Raw genomic sequence first — 24289 nt, 5'->3', positions numbered from 1 at the left:
GGGGACTGAACATCTGTTTATCATCATGCGAGGGTAAATGTGAAATGGTGACCATTACTGTGCCGGAAACTAACAGCACTACTCAAAAGGCTATTTTTTTTTTTACTTTCTACAGTAGCAGCACATTCAAGCAGGTCTGTTACACTTAAAATTGGAGTATGCTAGCACTTCTAAGCAGAACTGCTATACTTTGAGGTGCAATCCTCCTCAGCAGGACTGCCTTACTGCTACTATCACTGTATCTTGTTAGCAGAGCTACTGTACTTGAGTAACAGCACTCATTAGGACTAAAATACTATCACGAGACAATCCCAGCTCGTTCAGAAGGGCTTCTGGCTTTTAATGGAACAGTATCCACACTGTATAGCATCGCCTGTTATTTTTTTAATGGGCTAGTACTGGAACTTTTAGCAAGGCTATCAAACTTCTAATGGACTGTAGCAGATTTTTTTAGTAGACAAGCTCTTCTTTGAATGAGATCCCATCAGCACTGGTCTGTGGGGTGCAGGGCTGCTATTCATTCAGCGTGGCAGCACTGGCACTTCTCAGCAGGGCCTGCATAAGAAGTGCCTCTCCAGGTAAGCGGATACTCTTATGTTGTCTAGGCAAGCAATGTTTCCCGAATAAACATATTGTGTGGCTCTATCTATCTCTGTGCAGAGCTCCTCTGATGGGTAAGGATGTGCTGTACAGTTAGGTCTGTGACTCGTTTGAGGATATCTTTTGCATTAAGAGGTGGCATAAGAATCGATCTGTCGCTGAATTGAGCATCCCTCCCTGTTATGGAGTGGTGGCACGGTGGGTCTGTGCCTGAAATAATCACCTCTGCCGATAAAGAGCTGGGGCATGGTTACACCTGTCTCTGTGCTGAGTGCAGCGGGTGGGTCAAGGCGTCCCTCATGGTGGAATCTCTTGAGGACCTTTTGTAAACAAAGAGGTGCTCTAAGAATGGATGTTTCCTCTCCTGGATAAGGAGGTACTGCATGTTTGGGTCGGTGGCTGCACAGTCCACTGTCCTGATATAAAGGGGCTCTCTTTGTGGTCTGTTCATGCACTCAACCCATTTCATTGGGAAGGAATGGTGCTTGGTTGCATTTGTTTTCGAATTAAACTGCATGATGTATGGAACAGCTGCTGCACTCACAGCCTCTCCTAGAGAAAGAGATGCTGCAGGTTTGGGTCTGTCCCTGCACTGGGCTGCTGTCCTGTTTAAATACATTCTGCATGGCTGACCCTGTCGCCCTGCTGACTCTTGAAAAGATGCATGCAGGATTGTTGGAATTACTTCTCTTCCACGAATATGATGTGCTGTGTGGATTGATCCATTCTTTTGGACAGCTTATCCTGGATACATTGGTCTGCGTGGGTCGACTCTTCATGAAACTGGGCATCTCTCCTGGATGAAGAGATAAACAAATGCTGTATGGTTGGATCCGTCCCTTCACTAAGTACCTGGAATGCATGTAGCTGTATAATATGGTTGGGCCCCTCACTTCTCTTACCACTTCTGGTTGAAGAAATGCTGCATTGCTGGACATGTCCTTATTCTATGGCACTCTCCTAGGTAAGAAGGGGATGAATGACTGAATCTGCCATTGTAATCAGTTCTTGTATTTGATAATAAAAATTGCAGTATGCATGAATGGTTGGATCTCTTTTTGCACGTTGCTTTACTCCTGGATACAGTTGTCCGCCATGGTAAAATGTGTTCAGGCTTGGAACACATTTCCTGGATGAAGAGGTGCTTCATAGCTGGATCTGGTTGTCTTGGACTTCATTTTCAACAGATTTAAGCTTTTAACTGTAAACTCAACAGGCCCGGCTCCCGGAAGTCTTAGTTGGGTGGGCTAAGGGTGCATTTGGGTGGGCCACTGTGGGCCCAATTTGTCACTTCTTGTGGTAGCCTACAAACCCTAGATTACTGTATATTTACTTCCAAACAGTCACCATGCTACAACGGATCAATTCTGTGTGTATACAGAGCATGTGGAGAGTTATTTGAAAGTAAGAGCAATGGCTGGACTTAAGAGCAAACCCTCAAATTCCAACAGGCCAGGTTCAACACAAGTACTTCCAGGCCCGATTATCCACTTTTCTACCATCCCTCTCCTGTGCACCTTATCTTACAGCTGACCTTGGGCCACAGCCCCATATCAGCCACCATGCAGCTCTACTTTCATTAATCCCGTAAAAAACATTAGTAAAATCACCTTCAAACTTAAAACATTGAATATAGCAGTAAATATAATTAGTACACACTTTAAAATATGTTCCACAGTAGCCCTTATGACCCGACTGCTAATTAAATAAAAACAGAAAGGCCATGACAGGACCGGTTTTAGCGCTAGTGCGAAAGTCTTTTTAGGCACCTCACCATTGACATCTTTTTCTGCAGTTACCATTACTACCACCCTCCAACAGTGCCCTTCATCTCTCTGTAGCCCCCTCTCATATGCATTTCATTTGTTGTATAGCGCAACTCATAGTGTATGATGTCACAGTACTTTACATCACACACGTTATACAGAGACAATGAATCATATACGTTTGTAAATCAGTCTATAAGGAAAGTCACATGAGCCAATGAGGATTACAAGGTGTAAGAATTACATGTCATCCATACTGGTGGGCAGTCTATTTTAAGAGGGTTTGGGCTGGGGAAGCACAAACTCAGAATTTAAAGCATACCCCAGTGGTTGAGGGGTAGGCTTTACTAATACAAATGTATATCAGCCCCAACACTTTTTTAGCAATATTAAAATAAAGACTGGGGTATTTCTAACTATATAGTAGCAAAAAAAAGTGAAGTTCTAACTATACCATTCATGTTTGTATGCAGCTCTTTGATGACAGTTCATAGGTCACTGTTCTATGTTAGGATTGTAATGTATGAACTGCAAGTAACACAAGAATCTCCGTGACAAAGGCAGTAACCCACTGAGCTATCCAAATAAAATACAGCTTATCAACATTTCGAAACTACCAACAGGCAAAGGACTGCTCTCCAGCAGGATCATTAATCACCAGTTCTCTGGACATTTTTTATTGTTGTCTTGCATCCTTGGCCATGATAATGATAAAAACAATTTAAATGAAGCATACACAAAGTATGTGCCTTGCTGGGCCCGTGAAGATTTAAAAAATAATAACAAATAGTAACACATTATTGTGTCTCTTTTGTCACTGCCCGATCTGATAAGCAGCTGCAGGAGTCAGGAAAGGTAAATAAGAATAAACAAACTTCTTTTCTCCAATGCTGAACAGAAATGGAAATATCCACGCAGCACAGGACGGTAGGCAAACGTTACTTGGTGTCAAATAAAGAATTTGTTTTATCTCCCCATTCCCCTATTGTACTTGCACGACACAGCCCACCTTTCTTAAAGGAGTTGGGTGATTTGGGATGGCTCTGAAAAAGAGCCCAGGCCCAATCACGCATTTCCCAGAAAAGGAAGAAAAACAACGTTTGGAGGAACGTTTTGAAGTGCCAATTTTCTATTGGCCTTCATGTCCTCACTGCGAGGCCCACAGCTCATGTTTGGGTGGGACTGGCCCACCCGGCCCACCCTCTAGAACCGGGCCTGAAACTCAATATCATCCCTACGCACCTTCCTTTCCAGTGAGGAACCCTGGGTGAGTTCTTCGACACCTAAACACAGTTCCTCCATTTTCCAAGAACAATGTCAATCCACAATGGGGATTTGGAGGGAAGCCGACCAACGGGAGGCTTGCCCCCAGTGCTTTAAATGGAAAAAAATAAGTGCAGGTACTCATCAAATTGATTTAGAGGTGTGGCTAGTGGGCGGGCTATGGGCGGGGCTAGAGGTGGGACATGATACAATGACACTACTACCAGCTGTTGTATTATTGCTATCTTTGGGTGTTAAACTGAAATGTAACCTATGCCCTGACAGTATTAACAAGTATAAAATGACAAAATAATTAATACAATCAGCAAATGTTCTGCATTACACTGCATGCTTTGCCTTTTGTTGCTGCATAATTATATCAAGCCTGCCGCATGATTACAGTGGCCCTGATTATTATCATTTATTTGCATTGGGCTCAAGTCAATACTCATATACTCGTGTGGGCACACACTCACACAGGCCCGAGCACACATGCACATGCAAAGCAGTCCGCACACTTTCTTTTAAAAAACTTCAGTGGATGCAACATTGGGTAACTGCATCTGTACTCAGGATGTCCACGGGAGCCTCCTGCATTTCCGGTCTGACAGACTATTAAGTGGGCAGACCTACTTTCAGGGCTGATGGCACTGTAAGGGGCATTTTAGTACTAATGGCGGCACAGATGTCAACTCCTGCATAATAAAATTCCCAAATAGGGCCTATATGTGGCCATCAGTAGTGACGGCAGACAAGTAGGAGAAAGTACCGTCATTTTAGCATGGATGGCAGATTAAGGGACTACGCCTGTATCTAATTCTGATATCAAGGGAAATATATATGGTCTTAGGACTGATCACGCATAAAGATGTAGTGCTTGCATTTCAGTATCAATGGCACATTAAATGACAGCCTCTACCTTTAGTACCCCCCACCCCCAGGAAAGGTATCCCCATTTCACTGTGAATGTTAAATCAAGTGATGGCGCTTTCATATAGTACTGGGGGGTGGGAGCTATATCGCTCACTTGGTGACATTGTTTGCACTTATGTATTGGTTGGGCGTTTAATGGGCATTCCACGCTGATGGCCCCTTTCATGCACTGGAACCACAGGCCTCTGCTGATATCACGTTAATAGGGGAATTTTTCTTGAACCCGATTATAGAAGGCACATTAAGGCACAACACCCCTTGTTTACTTTATTTATGGCACAATTACTATTTTCAGTCCTTATCACAAATGCTGAAAGGCACTTGCTCTTTCAGATTGATACTATAAAAAAAACATACAGTACATGTTTCTGCTCTTGCCCACTGGACTTTTAACACAGCCCGTCACAGCATCTTATTGGAGGACAGCAATGACTTTCGACTAGCCTATCATTTTCTTTTCCTTGCTTTGTTCTTTTTTGTACGCACTAGTAGCTCGGCTCGCAAGTGCAAGACTTTCACCCGCATAGAGGAGTTTTAGTATGCACATGCTCTCTTTCCTCTTCACGTACACAAGCACACAAGTCGTTAAACACTCCCAATCAAACACTCACACAAAAGTCTCACGCAGGATAAAGGACGCTTTCAACTCCTTACCTCCAGTGGCTTCCTTAATTGCCGCTCTCAGTGGGTCGCCTGGATTCCCAGGGTGTGCACAAATGCACACTGTAGTGTAAATGTGATTGACAGAGCAGTGTCTGAACGGTACGGACACTGCTCTGTCAAGCTCAGCGTGAAGGCGACATTTTCAACACCCACACGTCCAGCACAGGGCTCCAGGGGTACTTAAAATAGTATACGGCAGAATTCGCGATAATCAGTACATCGGACATGAGTACCGGTACTCTCCTTGGCGGGGGTTGAAGTGCCGGTACTCGAAGGGATAGAAATAAGAAGTGCCGGTACTCAGTACCGGTGAGTACCGGCCCATTTAAAGCACTGCTTGCCCCCACAGGTAGTTTTGGGGCCGTAGGCGGGAGGGGCACTCGAAATTGCAGGATGGTTTTTTGGGCCTGTTGGGCTGTGGGAGGGCATTTGGGCTACTTTTGGGCTGTTTTTGGGCTGGGGGGGCGATACCACCGGACATCTTGTATCACTGTCCACCATTTTGGTGTGCAGTGACACAGCAGGCGGTCTTAGGGCAGTGGGGGCACAAATTTATCCCGCCTTCCCGTCCTGTTTTTAGTGGGTTCCTGCTGTTTTGTCAGTGGTTTGGTGGTTGGAGGAAAATTTTCTTGGATGATGGTGCATGGGTGAACGCTGGGTAGTGAGGGACTGCTTGTGTTGTTGCTGGATCAGGTGCTGGTGTGCTGCGCTCGTCTTGGCGCTTCTCCTATTTAAGAAAGGGGGGTATCTGGGGGCATTTGAGGAGGCCTGGGCTGTTTCGGTAGGTGGTAGGGGACACTGGGGTCATTTACAGTTGGTAGGCTGGGGGGTATGTTGCAGACGGGATGTTGTATGATGTTGCAATGTTGGGGATCCAGTTAGGGGAGGGGGTGGGGGGTTGTTAGGCATTCATTTATTTAGTTAGGCACAGGCCAAGGTTGAGAAGTTGCAGGGTGCACCTGATTCCAATAAAGCGGCCTTTATCACACCATTCCTGCGTCTGTGGTCTGTGCCCCCCCCCTACTGGTGGGCCCCAAAGTTGACCCCAGCTTCCTTTTGCTTAAAGTGTGACTCAAGTATTTCCATGAGGGTAAAGGAGGTTGTTTCACATGATTGCTGCTACAGTGCTGTCACTTTGTTGTTAAAATAATCGTTGTTTCTGTAGCCCAACTCAACGGCCCTAATTTCATCGACCTCAAGCCAGTTGAAAGGTGGAGGCAGTGCTGCGGGCATTAAAAACTGAGTTGAAGGGCTCAACCTGAGTTTTCACACTTTTAGGAGGGTCCAACTTCCAGCGACACAGGTTAGTGTCTGACGCTGCCACTGAATGTTGTCTAACTATATGAGTGAGTTTGGTGGTCTCAGCACTGTTCAACTGGTGTCCTGCCCTGCCCCTGTTTGCTTGCAGGTACCGAAAATTGGCTTGTGGAGCAGTGGAGACGCTGTGGAATACAGGGCTGGTAGAACAGCTTATTGAATAAAACAGTTTTTGTACATCAATATAAAACGCATCATGTATATAGATTCATTTCATGGAAAGCGCTGCCCACAGTCCTCAGAATTTTAAAGGAGAACTATAGGGCAAACGTGTGGGTGTGGTGCGAGTGGGGAGCAGCTCTCATTTCCAAAAGCAGTGTGAAAATATACAAACCGTCTTTGTGCGGTGGTAGAAGTGGTTACTTTTTTTATTCCTTACCATCTTGCTTCTCTTTACTGTGCATATAACCCCCTTCCCTCAAGAAAACAAACAGCGAGATTTGCATATTACACACAGGTTCCGCAGGAAATCAATGGAGGTATGGAATCAGCTTTTTGCCTTTTAATGGGATCTCAGTTTCACTTCTTCTGGTCATGTTTCATGTTTGCAAAAATGTACTCACCCTCAGCACCTCAGGCATTGTGGAAGCATATTCACAATCTGAACAAACATTGGCAGCGTCAATATGTGTGGCTTATTACTGAAGTTAGCCGGATGTTTACATCCATCCATGCAGGCAAACTCATCCATTCATAAAGGCACTCAATCACCATCCATGTACTCAGTAGCTCATCTTTTACTCAAGTATCTGTTCCTCAACCCATTGTCTCGTCCTTTTACTAACCCACTTGCCCATCTACCATAATACACACACAAATACCATAATCCATACACAAGCTCACAATCAAAGATGATACACTTTCAGTTTTCAGCCGGACTTACTGGCTTTGCTGCTGAGGTGTGAGGGGTGTGAAAGTGCTTCTGGATAACAGTAGTGTATGCCTCCTCGCCTGTGAGGGGTGTGAGTTCTTCTCGTAGTGCGAAACTGGTCACCCGTGAGGTGTGTGAGAGTGCTCCAGGATATCCTTAGTGTGTGACTTCTTGCCTGTGAGGGTTGTTTGAGTGCTGTTAGTGGTGTGAGACACCTAGTGAGAAGCCGGAGAGTGCTGTCAGTAGTGGGTGACTCCTAGTCTGTGAGGGAAATGAGAATGTTGTTGATAGTGTGAGGTTGCAAGTATGTGAGGGGTTTGAGAGAGCTGTCAGTAATGTTGGACTCCTACTCTTGAGGGCTGTGATTGTTGTCAGTGAGTTTTAATCTGGGAGGCCATGTGAGTGTTTCTGGTAGTGTGCGGCTGCTATTTGATGATTGTGGGAGTGCTGTCAGTGTGGTAAAACTGTTAATATGTGCGGAGTGCTTCTATAGAATGTGATTAGTACTCTGTGAGTGATGTTGGAATCTGAGAGTGGTTGTGGTAGTGTTGCAAGCTGAGGGAAGTGTGAGTGCAGTCCGTATTTAAGTTGCTTTGCCATCCTCACAAATTTAACAGTAAACAGTTCACCTCCTGTTTTCGTTGACCAATGGCTGGAGACACACGGGGGCATTGTTACAAAAAAAATGTTGGAGCACTTAGCTGTGCAAAATTAGACAGTGCCGCGCTCCGACATTTTGAAAAAGCAGGCATGCGCCATATTCACAAGAATACGGTGCAACCCTGTGTTAACCCTAGCGCAAAAAAGGCTGCCAAGCGCCAGTGCAGGCACCCTGTTGCCATGTTGCATGGGTGCCTGTGCTACAGGGACGATTGTTTATGTGCAGAAATGGACACCTTCCTGCACATACACAATCAATAAAGGTAATTTGCTCTTTCCATGTGTGCAGCATGAAAAGAGCAAAAACAAGGAGAAATTAATATCGACATTCTAAAGCCTAGTATTCTTTGGCGTTCATTTTTGGCGCTGCCTCAGCCTTATAAATCTGGGGCAGTGTCAAAAAGCAATGGGTGTTACGGTGGAATGCCCACAGCAACACCAACTGCAAGCCCTTTGCTACAGAGGACTTTGGTGGAAAGGGGCATATTTAAAAGGTGGAGTTAAGCCACGCTAAGTGTAAATATGGAAAATGGCACTACACTACCGGAAAGTCAATAAAAGTGGCTTGTAAATATGCCCCACAGTACTTTCTTATCAACAGCCACAATTTACTCTTAGAAATAGCATTGCAGCAATCATTCCTAAGCAGAGCCTTTGTCCACAGTTTATGAACCTTGATTGTATGCTTTCGCTAATGAGGTTAGATGCAGCAATTATGGCCATTTATTTACTTTCAAGAATCCTTGTCCAGTGACTGCTGGCAGGTCAGCCCACCCACAAACCCCTGGATGGATCAGTGTCCTTCACATCATGCATACAATTGATTGCACTTATTGTTGTCATAAGCACCATCTGCACCAGTGAGCAGTCTTAGCCCATTCCCCCCAGATCCCTTTGTGCTTGCAGACACTAATCCCCTGCTCTGGGACTCAGCCTCATGTAAGCCACTATGCAGCAATTTTGTGCAGCTGCTCTTCCTGTTCTAGTAAACATACATTGAAGTGAATCCCACTTCTCTGAGTAGAGGACATAAAGGGGGTATATTTAATAAAAAGTCACGCAACGAGGCGCAGTCCACCGCGAGGCTGTGCTGCTTTGCATGACAGGGAGGGAGCAGGTGAGAGCCATATCTTGAAAGATATGGCTCTCTCCTCCCATTTCCCTTGTGCCGGCTCGGATTACAGCTGCCGTGCACAACACACACACCTTAGTGCCACAGTGCTAGGGTATGTGCATGAGTGTAGCATAGGTTTTGTACAGGAAGGGTAGCCTTCCTGTACAAAATACCATGCCTAGACAAGATGCAAAGCTTTTCCCACTTTGCATGCATACTGCACAGTGCAGCACGCATGCAAAGTGGGAAAAGGAAGGAGAAATGAAAGCATTTCTCCTTCCTTGCACCTACTTTAAAAAGGCGCAGTTTTCTCACGCTAAACCCAATCTACTTTACTTAGTAAATTGGGGTTAGCGTGAGAAACCTTGGGTGGTTGCATGGGAATGCCCATTCTCCACCCACACTAAAGTACAGAAAGAGAATTAAGTTTGAGTAATCAAAACAAAAGGGTGTGCTTCAGGATTAATTCAATTCAAGTATTATTAACTCCCGTTCCTAACCCTGGTAGCACCCCACTGAAAAATCGGATACAGAGCAAAATTGTTACAACTACATTTGCACGTCAGTCTTTCTCCACAGAACGTGAAGGTGCACGAAACTCGGATGATTTTACAATGGACTTTGAGCTATTTTTCAAGCAATGGAAATGTGTCACATTGTTCAATTATGTTGAATTCATTTGTGATAACTGTGGGGGTGATGAAGTCATTTTTATTATCATTTTCTTTAAATAATGTTGAACACGGGGCACGAGGCGTTTATGGCAGCGTGGGTTTGTTTCTTCAGTGATTAGAGGGATTTAGTGGCGGTGGCACTTTAAGAAATAAGGTGGGGACACAGATACCACGCGACAAGGTTTTCAAACACAGGTGGGTGGAAAAGGTTAAAATCAGTTACGTTGGGAGCGGCACGATTAGAAAGTCAAATGGAAGGAGAGGAGGAGGACATGTTGGCCGAAATTCAGGATGTTTGGAGCAGGTAAGCACAGGGATTTAGAGTTTATTTAAGGGAGCAGACATTTGGGGTAGAGCTTTGAAAGGAGATTCGTTAGGGAGTAGGGGTCACAGCAGTTTGATTTCACTTTTTATTTTTGAAGGGGCTTAAGCGCGACGCTAACAAGGAGGGCACATCTAGCTATGTGCTATGTGAACTGGGGCAATTTCAGCGGGGAGTGTTAAAATTGCAGGATGGGGAAGTGAACATCGTGTTTAAGAGTTACGCGCACAATTTAGTTATATTCTTGAAGGTCACAAAGAGGTGTTTTGGTTAAATGGCTTTTGTAAAGTTAATGTGGGTAAGAATTGCTTAGTGTACACGTTCACTGAAACATGTTTTTTAATACCCTAGCTACCCCCGAAGAAGGTAGTTTCAGGCCGAAATGCATTGGGTAGATTCAAATGTTTGGGATCCATGAAGTTTCAAGTAATTGCCTGTGGATAAGCCTGGATGGGCATCCTCAGAGTATTCAAGATGCATAAAATATAGAAACTTTATGTCTCTGACGTGATGGTGAAAAATTGACTAAATATTGAAACATTGGAATAAATTTGGAGAAACTCTGTAAAATTATGGAGTATGTGTGAATATTTCCTACATATGTGCATACAGCTGTGCATCTCCTTTCGTGACACAGACACTCCGTGCCACACACAGGACTCATGAATCATTCTCCACCCATGGCACGCCCTCATGGTGCTATGTAATGTAAAGCAGCATCATGCGCTGCTTTGCATTACTTTTCCATCATTTCCAGTGCTAAACAAGTTTAGCGCTGGAAAGTTAATTGGAAAAAACAGATTTGTGTTGATTTGCATCACTTTTGTGATGCGCAAACAACGCAAAATCTTCATAAACTCCCTCAAAGTACTTCTCCCACCCGACAGCCAAAGCCTGAAATGACCTCCCTATCCACCTCTGAACCTCCACCTCCCTCTCCGAATTCAACAGTGGCCTCAAAACCAGGCTGTTTACATAGCCCCACCCACACAGTGCCTGAATACCCCTCAGGGTGATATGCACATTCTACAAATACGGATTGATTGATTGATTGAAGGGCACATGTGCAGCAAAGTGGCCTTCGTTGGCAGGATGCACGTGCGATACAGTGAGGTTAATGGGAGCAGCTGATTTGCCAAAAGTCTGAATCACTATACCATACATGTGGTAAAGAGAATGTACTCATGTCGGCATTGTAGAGCATCATACTTGTATAATAGATACACACCACCTCACCACCACTGTTGTTGCCTAGTGGATTGCAGGGATGATGGTCCCGGAGGAAAACTGGCAGTGGGCAAAAGAGCACAATATGCTCACTGCTGGGGGAGGCAGAGAGCACACTACAGCAGCTCCGCCATTTATTTACTATAACATGCACCGCCTATCATCCTACTCCATACACTGCAGCCTCATTATGTTTGGACGTGACAGACAGTCTTAGGAATAGAAAGCCCACAGTGCATCTGGAGTTGCACCAGCCCTGATGCTGCTGTTGCTAGCATTGCTGATTTTTTTAGGGGCCACTGGCCATGCCATAGGAGGGGGGCTTCAGAGGAGATGGACATTAGCAGGGCTGGTCTCGTCTGAGGCAGTGGGAACTATCAACCTGTCTCCATTGAAGCTTATGTTGGGAATGTGGGAAGTGGTTCAGGGCATCCCAATGCAATCCGGAGTTACTGGGCTCCATTTGTGGGAATTGGTGTCAATTTTCTGTGGTTTTGCGGGGCCGCCTTATTATTGGAGCCAAATGAGCACCAAATATGTATATTTTGTATATGATCCGCAGGGTAAAAGGCAGAGCAGTCCAAGGCTTACTCAAGTAGGTGGTGTGCTTAGAATCTCAGAACTCTGCATGGCACTAAATAACACTTAATAAATCAATTTCCTGCTAGTGCTTTTACCTGTAAAAAGAAAAACCATAGCCAAGTACTATATGAAAAAATACATATGCACACCATGAAAACCAAAACTATTTAGACCCTCATGTTCTACAGATCTGTGTAAGATACCTCGGTCTTAAACAATGTGAAGCCAATTCCTACGGTGGATGTCATAGAATTCAGAAAGTAGAACCCATTCCAATTGTGTTTTTAATGGAGTTTTCCACGAAAATCCCTTTCTTGCTGTATTATAGAGTTCACAGTGTTAAATCCCTTTATATTGCATTTGTCAGGGGGGTTGCAAAATCCCCTTTATTATGGATTTGTCACGAGTTGAAAATGTAAAACCTCTTAACTTTGCATTTGTGGCAGATTTACACCACAGGAAGCCCCTTCCGACTGTATTCAACAAGGGGTCTCCATTAACTATGTCACTATTAGTAATGAGCAATTGAGCTACTTTGTAGGTGGGGTAAGACATCTGCTGCCCAATCAAATGCCTATAAAGAAGATCAAAATGAGGGGAGTGGAGTCAAAGACCTTTGTTCTTATCTGCTTTTTTAATTCATTTTTTGGCATTCGATTAGCTCTTGCAGACAGACTAAGCTGTCTCTAGCCAGACCTAAACAGGCACTAACAGCAGTCCAGAAGAGTCAAATTATGAACACTGTGGTATCAGCCGAAAACCAGAACTGCTTGAAATGTATATTTCCACAAAGAAACCCTATAGGAATACGCTGTAAGCACCTTTAGTATAAAATGGCAGAATTACCTCTACTTAATATATAATGGGGTTATTTACTAATGTTTTGGTGGTTGTTCGGTTGAAATAAAGAGTTGCAAAGCATTGCGTCAATGTACTTATCATTATTAAAGTCTGCATGTGGAGAGCAAAATTTCTCAGTGCGACGCTCATGCAGCCCTTCGTAAAACTAGGCCACAGTGAGCAACTTAAAGTAGCCACAAAATCATGGATGTCGATTCTCTAAAATGCCAGTTAGTCGAAGTAACATCACATACACTTTGACACTCAACGTCACATGGTTGAACTTTTGTCCCACTCTTTGACTTTCAACAGCTTCCGATTTGCTCCTGAGTGGGTTAAGGAAAGGCAAGAAGTGGAGAGCAAACCAAGTTCTCAGATATGGCTGCTAAGTGAATTCAAGTTACTTGGTACATTTTGATTCGTGACTTTTTAGCTGACATGTTGCCAGCGGCGTTACAGGCGTGCCATGGGCCCTAATGCAAAGAAAATAGGCCAGACCTCTGGTTGTGAATCAAAAGACACCCACAGCCAGGGTTAAGTGGGCACCTCGGATCCACAAACCCTGGCACCACTGAACCCGCTGCACCATTTGTAGCTCATGCCTTCACATTGTATCATGTGACTTCGCTTTTAACATTTACACTATGAACTTAAAAATCCCGGCATGCACAGCTCTGTTGGCTATAAATTCAGGGCAGGCTGAGGGTAACATTAACGATATGTGGACATGTGGCAGCTGTGCCATCAGCCCTGTTCCTACCGCTACCTACATTACCTCTGAGTTTAGGGGTAGTAGTAGCAAGGCAGTGCCCTGGGGTACCAAAGCGCACATAAGGGGGTAGCAGCTTCTACCCCTGGGTGCCCATAAATGACTTGCATGCAGGAAACCGTCAGTTCTTCGTGTGCAAGATGTCTGGAAGCTTCTGTCGTGCCTCGTGCTCTGCGCGAGGCGCCTGGAATGTTGACGAGCCGGTTCACCCGCGAGCCAGGCTCAGGGGCTGGACTCCGACTCCCGATATTCATTACGGTAAAGAGGTTTTTCTAATACTGGGAATGGGAGCCCATCTTCGCCGGCTCCTGCCCTCCCGAGGCACTCTGACCAGGGTTAGGGAGACGCGCCTTCGCATGCGACTGAAGGAGAATGCCAAGTAGGCAACATAATCACCCGTTCATCCACAAACCATTTTAGTAAAGGCGGGGGGGGGGGAAGGGGGGCTGTCATCCTAGCATAGTCGTGAGCGCTAAATCCACACTATGATAGGTACGTTGTTCTATAGCTCACGGAGAAACCACCATGGGCATTCCTGGCACTCTGTATAACATATCCCTATATTATCCGGCTAACTGGTATTTAACATCACTCTTAGGGTACCATTAAATTCGGTAATATTAACACCTGCTACTTTACAGCAGGTGAGATGAGCGGCGAACTCGTCACATTCCCACCTGAATCAGGGCTTTAACTAGGATGAAAAAGGGAGAGGGGGGGGTCTCTAAAAGGGGCGTGGCCTAATAAGCATAACCTGGAATCTTTCCTAAGAGGTGTGGCCTATACAATTATTATTTATTTTTATTTTGCAGGTTTTATATAGCGCGAACATGACCTTTGCGGGTATAAGAGAGCTTTACAAGTAAGGTAGTTCAACAAAAGAGATAATCTACAAAGTAAACATTGTATAACGAAAGTGATGTCTTATGGTACAGCTAAGAGCCTGATACAATGTTCAAGTGACTTTCGTCATGAGAAGAGATTTATCTTCTTTTTTGAAGGAGGCTGTTGAGGGATTAAGTCTGGTTTCTGTTTTTGGGGGTAGTGCATTCCAAATCCTCGGAGCAATTCCAGAAAAGGTGCGGCTATATGTTTTCATCTTGGCAAATCTTTGAGGTTTCTGAAGAAGGTTGCTGGCGCTCCCGGAGGATCTGTTTCCACACGAGAGATCCAGTTTCTGGGCCAGATACCCCAGGGTGTTGTGATGTAGCGCTTTGTGCATCATGCAGGTGATTTTTGTTGAATTCTTGCTTCGAAGGGTAGCCAATTGAGCGCTCTGAAATCAGGTGAAATGTGGCAATTTCTTTTGGAGCCTGTGATGAGCCTGGCCGCTGAGTTGAGTGATGCTCTTGAAAGGGCAGTTGAAGCTCTAGGGAGTCCACAGAGAGTTGCACTACCATATTCTGGAGATTGGAGAAGTGTGGCTCACTGGTTAGAGGAGGCAGACCTGGAAGCAGCGGTCAGCCCGGGACCAGGGTTCAATTCCCGGCTTGGCAGGGTCTTGAGTCCTAAAAATGTCCATGGACTCGACAATTCTCGCTCTGGTGCCTACTCGATTCACGGGTTAACACTCTGCGACTCTGGGCAATAGCTTGCTTAATCTCCACAACGGCCCCTCGCGGCGGGATGCCTGGCTTTCACCTTGCGGATACCCTGCCGGGGTTATCTCACAGGGGAATACCAGGACGGGTTCCCTAAGCAAGCGCTTAGAAACCGCTCGGTGATTTGCGCTATATAAATTCCTGTACATTTACATTTACATTTACATTTACATATTCTAGTCTAGGAATTACTAGTGCATGGACTGCCAGTTTGAAGTCATTTACTGGGAGGAAGGGTTTTCATTTTCTCAGGGTGTTCATCTGGAAGTTTGCTACTTTTGCTGGCGCACTGATATGTTTTTGCATGTTTAGGTTACTGTCCAGAGTTACCGCCACTGATTTTGCTGAATCGATTATAAGAGGTTGGCAGTTGAGCGCTGTAAGTTGTTTCAGCCATACTTGCATGATGGCTGTTTGGTTAGGTTTGGCGATTAGTAGGAATTCAGTTTTGATGGCGTTTAGTTTGAGGTGGTTTTCAGTCAACCAAGACTGAGTTTTTTGTAGAGTTAGATTGAGAGATTTGATTGTGTCAGGAAAGTTTATGTTTAAATATAGTTGCGTGTCATCTGCGTACATGTGAAAGTAAATATTTGATAAGTTGAGGATCTCAGTGAGCGGCTCCATGAATAGGTTGAATAGTGTGGATGAGAGGGAGGATCCCTGCGGGAGTCCTAATGTGACTGGGACGGCCATGGACAGGGATTGGTTGACCTTGAAACTTTGGGATCTATTACGGAGGAAAGAGGTAAACCAATTTAATACCGACCCTGATAAACCCATTCTGTATTTCAGTAGATTATCATGTTTGACAGTGTCAAAGGCCGAAGATAAATCAAGCAGGATAAGTAGGCAGGTTTCGTTCTGTTCTAGGATTTTTAGTGCGTCGTCTACTATGTGGGTCATCGCCGATTCCGTACTATGCCCTGCAAGGAAGCCAGATTGGAAATTATTGAGCAGGTGGAAATTGGTGATATGGTTGTCTAACTGGTTGAGAATACATTTTTCTAGGGGTTTAGCCAGAGTTGGGATGTTGGAAATTGGTCGGTAGTTATTTAAATCCATGAGGTCCGCCGTAATGTTTTTTAGGATGGGGGAAACTTGTTCGATTTGAGAATTTCAGAAATAATTCCTTGGAGTAGGGAGGCATTGATAATCTTTGTCTAAAGTGGCAGAAGTACAGGTATGAAGTCTTTGAGGTAGTTTGCAGGAACTGGGTCTGAGAAGTGGTTGGAGGGGTTCAAGGATGTGAGTGATAAGGGTGTGCCCTAAAATATGTAAACTGAAATACCGTGCTTCCTGTAGGTAGCACTCAAACATTATTTTAGTGCCTCTTTGTGGGCTTTCTGTTATTGTATCCAGTCGTAACACACAGTAACATACATGCACGTAAAGCACTCCAAATTCATTGGCTTTGGCAATGCTTGTTAGCAGTATCTGATATCCTCCATGTGTGTATATCACACCTCATCCCTTTCCTCTTTAGCACCCTCTCACCTGAATGAGCTTCCTTGCATCTCCTTCACTTCACCATCCCAATACACACACATCACATAGACTGCATTTATTTTACTTTTGCTATGCCAATATTTCGACGGCAGTGTACCTCCTCCATATACTGTACCATAGAATCACAATTACAAATAGCACATATGACCATTGGTCTTTGCGATCTACAGACAGGCAATGGATTGAATGAGCATGTATTTTGAACACCTCCATAACCACGGACAGGTACTTTGAGAAACTCAGATCATTGGCGGCTCGCATAGGTGATGCTGTGGGGCGGTGAGGTGTGACTGGGCGGGGTGGAGTGGGGTTCGACATATGACGGGAAAGATAAAAGTAAATAAATAAAACCACTTACCTAGCCGGCTCGGCGATGCAGTGAGCGCAAGGTAAGTGGTTTTCTTTCTTTCTTTCTTTACTTTCATCTTTCCTGTCCTATGTCGAACTCCACTATCCCCCGCCCCGCCTCAGTGACCCACAGCATTTCCTCTGCGAGCCCCCCTGCCTAAATTCAGCCGGCGGCACCTCAGTCAGGGCGAATGAGTACTTTATTTAGTTGCCCTGGTGGAGAAAGAGGCCTCGAGCAGAAATCTAAGTCAGCCCCTTCGTGCCCAGTGCACACTATAGAAGAGTAAGAGGCTGCACGAAAAAAACTACAGAACCACAAAGTCCTTGAAAAAGCAAACACTGTTCGATAAGGCCAGATTAATGAATACATATGAAATATAATCAGGAACTACAGCGCTGATATGGATTACCTTCAGGGCCGGACTGGGAACCAAAACCGGCCCCGGCAAAGTGCTCGGACGGCCCCTGGGGGGGAGAGGTCTGAGCTCTTTGCCGGGGCCGGTTTTCGGCCGATTTTGTTGCAGGGCCGATTTTGCAACTATGCTGCATAAACGGCCCCCTGGGGCTTAAAACCGGCCCGTTCAGCCCCACTTAAAGCCCTGACCTGAATCTTCCGACTTCTAGTGTACACCTCCCAGTAAATATTTTTTTCTCCCAGAATATTATGGATAATTCTAGTGTAGCAAATTGGACTGAAGTAAACACAGCAGAGTGAACAGCTTTTGTATTTCACAGTTGTTGTTGCATTCGTCCAGGTCCTCCCCTGTATTAACTCACAGATTCATACAACCACACAGCAAATAGGTGGACCCTAAGCAGACTATATGCGCATGTGCAAACAAAGGCGCACAGATGCTTTCTATACAGGTGTATCACAATATGACTTATTCATGTCTCTCAAACTGCATTCGTCCCTACCTCTGATGCCATAAACAGCTAGGGGGTTAGAAAACACTTAGCAGCTCCACATTAGCTTCCTCTTGACTTAGCAGTCAAGCTGAAAGTTCTCTTTCTGTTGTGCAGCTGAACGTAAAGGTACTTCCTAAAATGGGTGAGTTCATCACTCACTGCTGGTACGACAGTCGCTATTTGCGACTAATACTGATTCAAAATTTGAAAATGGGTTGGCCAATCGCTCTTTGCCCTTCGTCGAACTCTGGAACCTCCTCGACACAACATCACCGGACGTGGCATTCCTCACGGAAACCTGGATGAATGCCCCCTCAGCGCCCGACATCGCCATAGCCATCCCGGATGGATACAAGATCACCCAGAGGGATCGCGTCAACCAGACCGGAGGAGGCATCGCCATCGTCCACAGGAACACCATCCGCATCACAACCAACTCCGACGACACCCTCACCGCCGCCGAGCACCTCCACTTCCAGATACACACCGATCCCCAGACCACCCTCAGAGGCACCCTCATCTACAGACCCCCGGGACCACGCACACAATTCAGCGAAGCCATCGCAGACTTCATCAGCCCGCACGCCCTCACCTCCTCTGACTACATCCTCCTAGGGGACCTCAACTTCCACCTGGAGAACAACAAGGACAGCAACACCGCCGCCCTGCTGGACAACCTCGCCAACCTCGGACTCAAGCAACTGGTGAACACCCCCACCCACTACGCCGGCCACACGCTCAACCCCATCTTCTCCTCCAGCAAGCACATCTCCTTCAGCCACTCCACCGGACTTCACTGGACTGATCACAGCTGCGTACACTTCAGCTTCAAGAAAACCACGACCCACCACCACCCGCAACAAGCCCCCAGCAGGAGCTGGAGCAAGATCACCACCGAACAGCTCACCACCTCCCTCAGCCAGAACCCTCCCGCCAGCTCAACGGACCCCAACGAAGCAGCCCGCAACTTCACACAGTGGCTCACCAACTACGCCGACGACCTCGCACCACTGAAGAACCCTCCCAGCAGACTCGGCAGCAAGAAAGCCCCGTGGTTCACCGACAAACTCAAAACATCCAAGAAGAACTGCCGCACCATTGAAAAAGCCTGGTGCCACGACCAGCATACAGAAAACATGACTGCCCTCAAGGACGCCACCCGCACACACCACCAGCTGATCCGCACCACCAAAAAGACAACTTTCAAAGAACGACTGGACAACAACACCCACAACAGCAAGGAACTCTTCGGCATCCGACGACATCAGATCCCTGATCGACGACGGGGAAACAGCCGCCCTCATCCTCCTGGACCTCTCTGCAGCGTTCGACACTGTCTGCCACCCCGCCCTAATACAGCGCCTCAACAACATCGGAATCCAAGAGAAGTCACTGGAGTGGATCATCTCATTCCTCGCCGGAAGAACCCAGAGAGTCCACCTACCCCCGTTCAGATCCGAGGCCACCGAAGTCATTTGCGGCGTACCACAAGGATTCTCACTCAGCCCCACCTTCTTCAACGTCTACATGAGCCCCCTCGCAGCCATCGCACGCCAACACAACCTTAACATCATCTCCTACGCCGACGACACCCAGCTCATCCTCTCCCTCACCAACGACCCCGCCACCGCCAGAGCCAGCCTACACAAAGGAATGAAAGACGTCGCCGAGTGGATGAAGAACAGCCGCCTGAAACTGAACTCAGACAAAACGGAAGTCCTCATCCTGGGATCATCCCCCTCCGCCTGGGACGACTCCTGGTGGCCCCCTGCCCTAGGCACCACCCCCAAACCAACAGACCACGCACGTAACCTGGGCTTCATCCTGGACTCCTCCCTCTCGATGACCAGACAAGTCAACGCCGTCTCGTCATCCTGCTTCAACACCTTGCGCATGCTCCGTAAGATCTTCCGATGGATCCCCACCGAAACCAGGAAGACAGTCACGCAGGCAGTTGTCACCAGCCGACTGGACTACGGGAACACCCTCTACGCAGGAACCACTGCCAAACTACAGAAAAGACTTTAGCGCATACAGAACGCCTCCGCGCGACTCATCCTGGACATCCCTTGCCGCAGCTACATCTCCACCCACCTGAGAGACCTGCACTGGCTCCCCATCAGCAAGAGGATCACATTCAGACTCCTGACCCACGCACACAAGGCTCTCCACGACCTGGGCCCCAAGCACCTCAACGACCGCCTCACTTTCTACAAGCCCACCCGCCAGCTGCGATCGACCAGCCTCGCCCTCGCCACAGTACCACGCATTCGCAGAGCCACCGCCGGAGGAAGATCCTTCTCCTACCTGGCAGCCAAGACATGGAACTCCCTCCCCATCCACCTACGGCTGGCCCGCGACCATCTCTCCTTCAGGAAGCAACTCAAAACCTGGCTTTTCGAGCAGTAACATACCCCCCCCCCCCCAGCGCCTTGAGACCCTCTGGGTGAGAAGCGCGCTATATAAATTGTTTGATTGATTGATTCGGAGAAAGGTACATAAATCATATTTATCGATTCCTAAATTGTAATGCAGTATTTGTCGCTATTTAGGAATCGCTAAATATCCTATCCGGCCCATGGTTATTTTGTCTGGTACAGAGGATGACTTGTAGCATGTATGTCACATATTTCCGATTTATGTAACATAGGTCAGTGGATTAATACTTTTGTTGCAGAGATCATTGTTTAACATGCAGGTCTCAAGCTAAAATCGAGTTAAATAGCCTCTGAGTTTTGCACTTGCTGTAACCAACTGCATTTAAATTCAATGTACATGTTTGAAATTTTGCAAGTATTAACCTTTTGTAATTGTAAGGTTGATAAAATGGGTTCTGCAAGGAGGAATGCACACATTAATTTCCACCAACAAATCATCTTGTATTGTGTGCTACATAAATAGCTATTAGTGTAATTAGACACACCTGACATTTTTTACAGAACACAACTATCTCAACTTAACACATAGCTTGAATCAAAAACACTTCGAGTTGTCACTTTATCTACTGGCAACTTGACAAGTGACATGCTGACAATAACCTTCTTTGACTACAGAGTCTGGTGTCCAAGTGTGAGTGTCCAGCTCTGCTCCAACTGATCTCCAACCATTCCCAAGTCAGGGTACAAAGTACGGGCAAATTGATTTTCTGATTCTATGTCAGGACAGGAGGCTCCGATTATGATTCTCATTTCTTTACTAAAATCCGCAGCAGCCAGTAGTAAACCAGTAAGAAAAAACACAGAATGGGTCACATGACAACCATAGAGTAGCCCCTATAAAAGGTCCAGCCACAAGAACAGGGTCCTGTTTCTTTGCTGCTCTGCACTCAGCCAGTTAAGTTCTCTTACCTTATTTACTGCTCAATTGCTATTAAGGATTGTTCTTGTTATATAAATATAGTGATTGCTTACAGCGATTTTAGTATCTATTGGCGCTTAATGTGTATGACTTACCGATTGTAATTGCTTGTGCGCCCGCATTTGCTGCCCAGAGCTGTTTTCCTCTTTCTGTGGCATTGGCTTTGATTTTAGATGCCCGACTCTGCCTGAGGTACAGCGCTCCTCTCGGAGCGTCTTTAGCACCGTTTGGGTTCCCTTGATCGCATTTTTGCTGCTAAGTGGAGCAGGAGGGGCCGGGGAGCGGGGTTGCGTGTCTCTCGTAACGCGCAGTCCTCTGTCTATTGCAACGAGTGGCCGGTACTGCACATGCGCGGCGGCCATCTTTGCCCTTTTATTACTCATCGGGCTTAAGAGACCGCTGGAGCAGTGTTATTTTTGCTCCTGACCCCGTATTTTCACAGCGTTTAGACAAAAATCTGCTCGTTGTGCTCCCCATACGTCCTGCACTAAACTGACTGTGTGGGGCTGCATAATAATCGCATAGGCTTTGCCTAGAGTGGCTTTTGGACAAGCTCTTCCTCCCTCCACATCTTACATTGATTGCTACTTGCATCCTTCAGGATCGTACTGAGCTTGCCTGGGGTGCTTGTCACTCCCCCTGATTCATTATGTACCCTATATATTCATATCTTGCCTTTCCATGTGGGTTGATCCCCGAACATCTCACAGGCAGTCCTCCTGGGGTCTTCGAATTTACACTTCAAGTGTGTCAGTATGGCTGAATATTTTTTATGAGGATGACTACTAATATGAAGAGGAACCCTTTGGATCTCTGGAACAAGACCTCGTAGAAGCTCTGGACTCAGGAGTCCAACATTCTGTTAATATGGCTTTAGTAAAGGCCATAGAACTCCTCAAACGTCACCTGTCAACTTATGCTCCCCTACACAAGCAATTGCGCAGTCTATGGAGAATTAGGAGGAGTCTACTCCCTCCAATAAAGCAAAGATCACAGAAATCACCCAAGATGATGACCCAAGATCCTTCCACCAACCAGGAGGAAGCTCCTAGACCCGCCACAAAAGCGAGGAAGGAGAGGCACTCGAACAAGCCTTCAGCTAACAGGGTCTTCAGTTTTGAACCGACCGAAATTGTTCACCCCAATTCATCCGCCTGGCTCCCACCCTAGGAGGTGGCCGATTATATCGGATCACTGACAGAATATCGACAGTCAAAATATCGACTTGCCAAAATATCGAGGTAAAAATATAGAATGCCAGAATATCGACTTCCTATCTACAAACAGGTAAGTACAAAAATATCGACCCCAAAATATCGATAGGAAAAAATATAGACAGTCAAAATATCGAATTTTTTAAATATCTTAAAAGTAATTTTAAAGTAATATAATAATACATATAATTAATTTAAACATACTTAAAATACTTAAAGAAACTTAAAATTAATAAATAATTAATGTAACTTAAAAAAAATTACTTTTAAAACATATATATATATATATATATATATATATACACATATTATTAAAAAAACATATACAATATTTTTTCCGTAGGATAGCGAGAGGGTTAAATTTACTATTCACACTCCAGAGAGTGCAACAGTAGGGAAAGCGTTGGATAGCGTAGGGTAAAAGTTACTATTCCCACTCTAGAGAGCGCAACAGTAGGGAAAGCGTTGGATAGCGTAAGGTTAAAAATTACTATTCCCACTCCAGTGAGCGCAACAGTAGGGAAAGCGTTGGACAGCGTAGAGGTAAAAATTACTATTCCCACTCCAGTGAGTGCAACAGTAGGGAAAGCGTTGGATAGCGTAGGGGTAAAAATTACTATTCCAACTCCAGACAGTGCAACAGTAGGGCAAGCGTTGGATAGTGAGAGGGTAAAAATTACTATTACCACTCCAGAGAGAGAAACAGTAGGGAAAGCATTGGATAGCGTAGGGGTAAAAATTACTATTCCCACTCCAGAGAGCGCAACAGTAGGGAAAGCATTGGATAGCGTAGGGGTAAAAATAACTATTCCCACTCCAGAGAGTGCAACAGTAGGGAAAGGGTTGGATAGCGTAGGAGTAAAAATTACTATTCCCACTCCAGTGAGTGCAACAGTAGAGAAAGCGTTGGATAGCGTAGGGATAAAAATTACTATTCCTACTCCAGAGAGTGCAACAGTAGGGAAAGTGTTGGATAGCGTAAGGATAAAAATTACTATTCCCACTAAAGTGAGTGCTACAGTAGGGAAAGCGTTGGATAGTGTAGGGGTAAAAATTACTATTCCAACTCAAGAGAGTGCAGCAGTAGGGAAAGCGTTGGATAGCGTAGGGGTAAACATTACTATTCCCACTCCAGTGAGTGCAACAGTAGGGAAAGTGTTGGATAGCGTAGGAGTAAAAATTACTATTCCCACTCCAGTGAGTGCAACAGTAGGGAAAGTGTTGGATAGCGTAGGGGTAAAAATAACTATTCCAACTCCAGAGAGTGCAACAGTAGGGAAAACGTTGGATAGCGTAGGGGTAAAAATTACTATTCCCACTCCAGTGAGTGCAATAGTAGGGAAAGTAAATACTTCATATATAAAGATAAATAACATAAATAATAATACCAATTACAAAATATTTAAAATATTTAAAAATTTTATAAAATATATTAATTAATCAATGAAAATTACAAATAAAAATGAACTAATAATAAAAATTACCTACTAATACTAATTATTTACTAATTACAAATAAATTAATTTACAATATAAAAATAAATAAAAATTAGACACACAAATATTTAAAAAATATAATTACTTACAATTAAATTACTTCGCAAGCTATTCACCTATAAACACACAACCCACTACAGAAAATAATGTAATAAAAGTAACATATTTATCAATTAATCAATTACAATAAATTACAAATTATATTTTAATTAATTACTAATTAATAAATAATTAACAATGAATTCTAAATAAATAGC

The 24289-nt window shown here is 45.1% G+C and overlaps 2 long non-coding RNA genes across 2 annotated transcripts in view; one reads left to right on the top strand and one right to left on the bottom strand.

The window, feature by feature from the left end:
* Positions 1-21608, bottom strand: part of LOC144767391 (uncharacterized) — a 159719-nt gene extending 138111 nt beyond the window's left edge. The window contains exon 1 of the long non-coding RNA XR_013598187.1: positions 21418-21608. This is a non-coding gene — a long non-coding RNA (uncharacterized LOC144767391). The remainder of the gene's footprint in view (positions 1-21417) is intronic.
* LOC144767390 (uncharacterized) overlaps positions 1-24289 on the top strand; it is a 195157-nt gene that overhangs the window by 140132 nt on the left and 30736 nt on the right. The window lies entirely within an intron of this gene.

This window comes from Lissotriton helveticus, chromosome 7 (genome assembly GCF_964261635.1).
Source record: "Lissotriton helveticus chromosome 7, aLisHel1.1, whole genome shotgun sequence".
Lineage (NCBI taxonomy): Eukaryota > Metazoa > Chordata > Amphibia > Caudata > Salamandridae > Lissotriton > Lissotriton helveticus.
The sequence above is the reverse complement of the archived record's forward strand: the minus strand, read 5'-3'. Positions and strand labels throughout refer to the sequence as shown.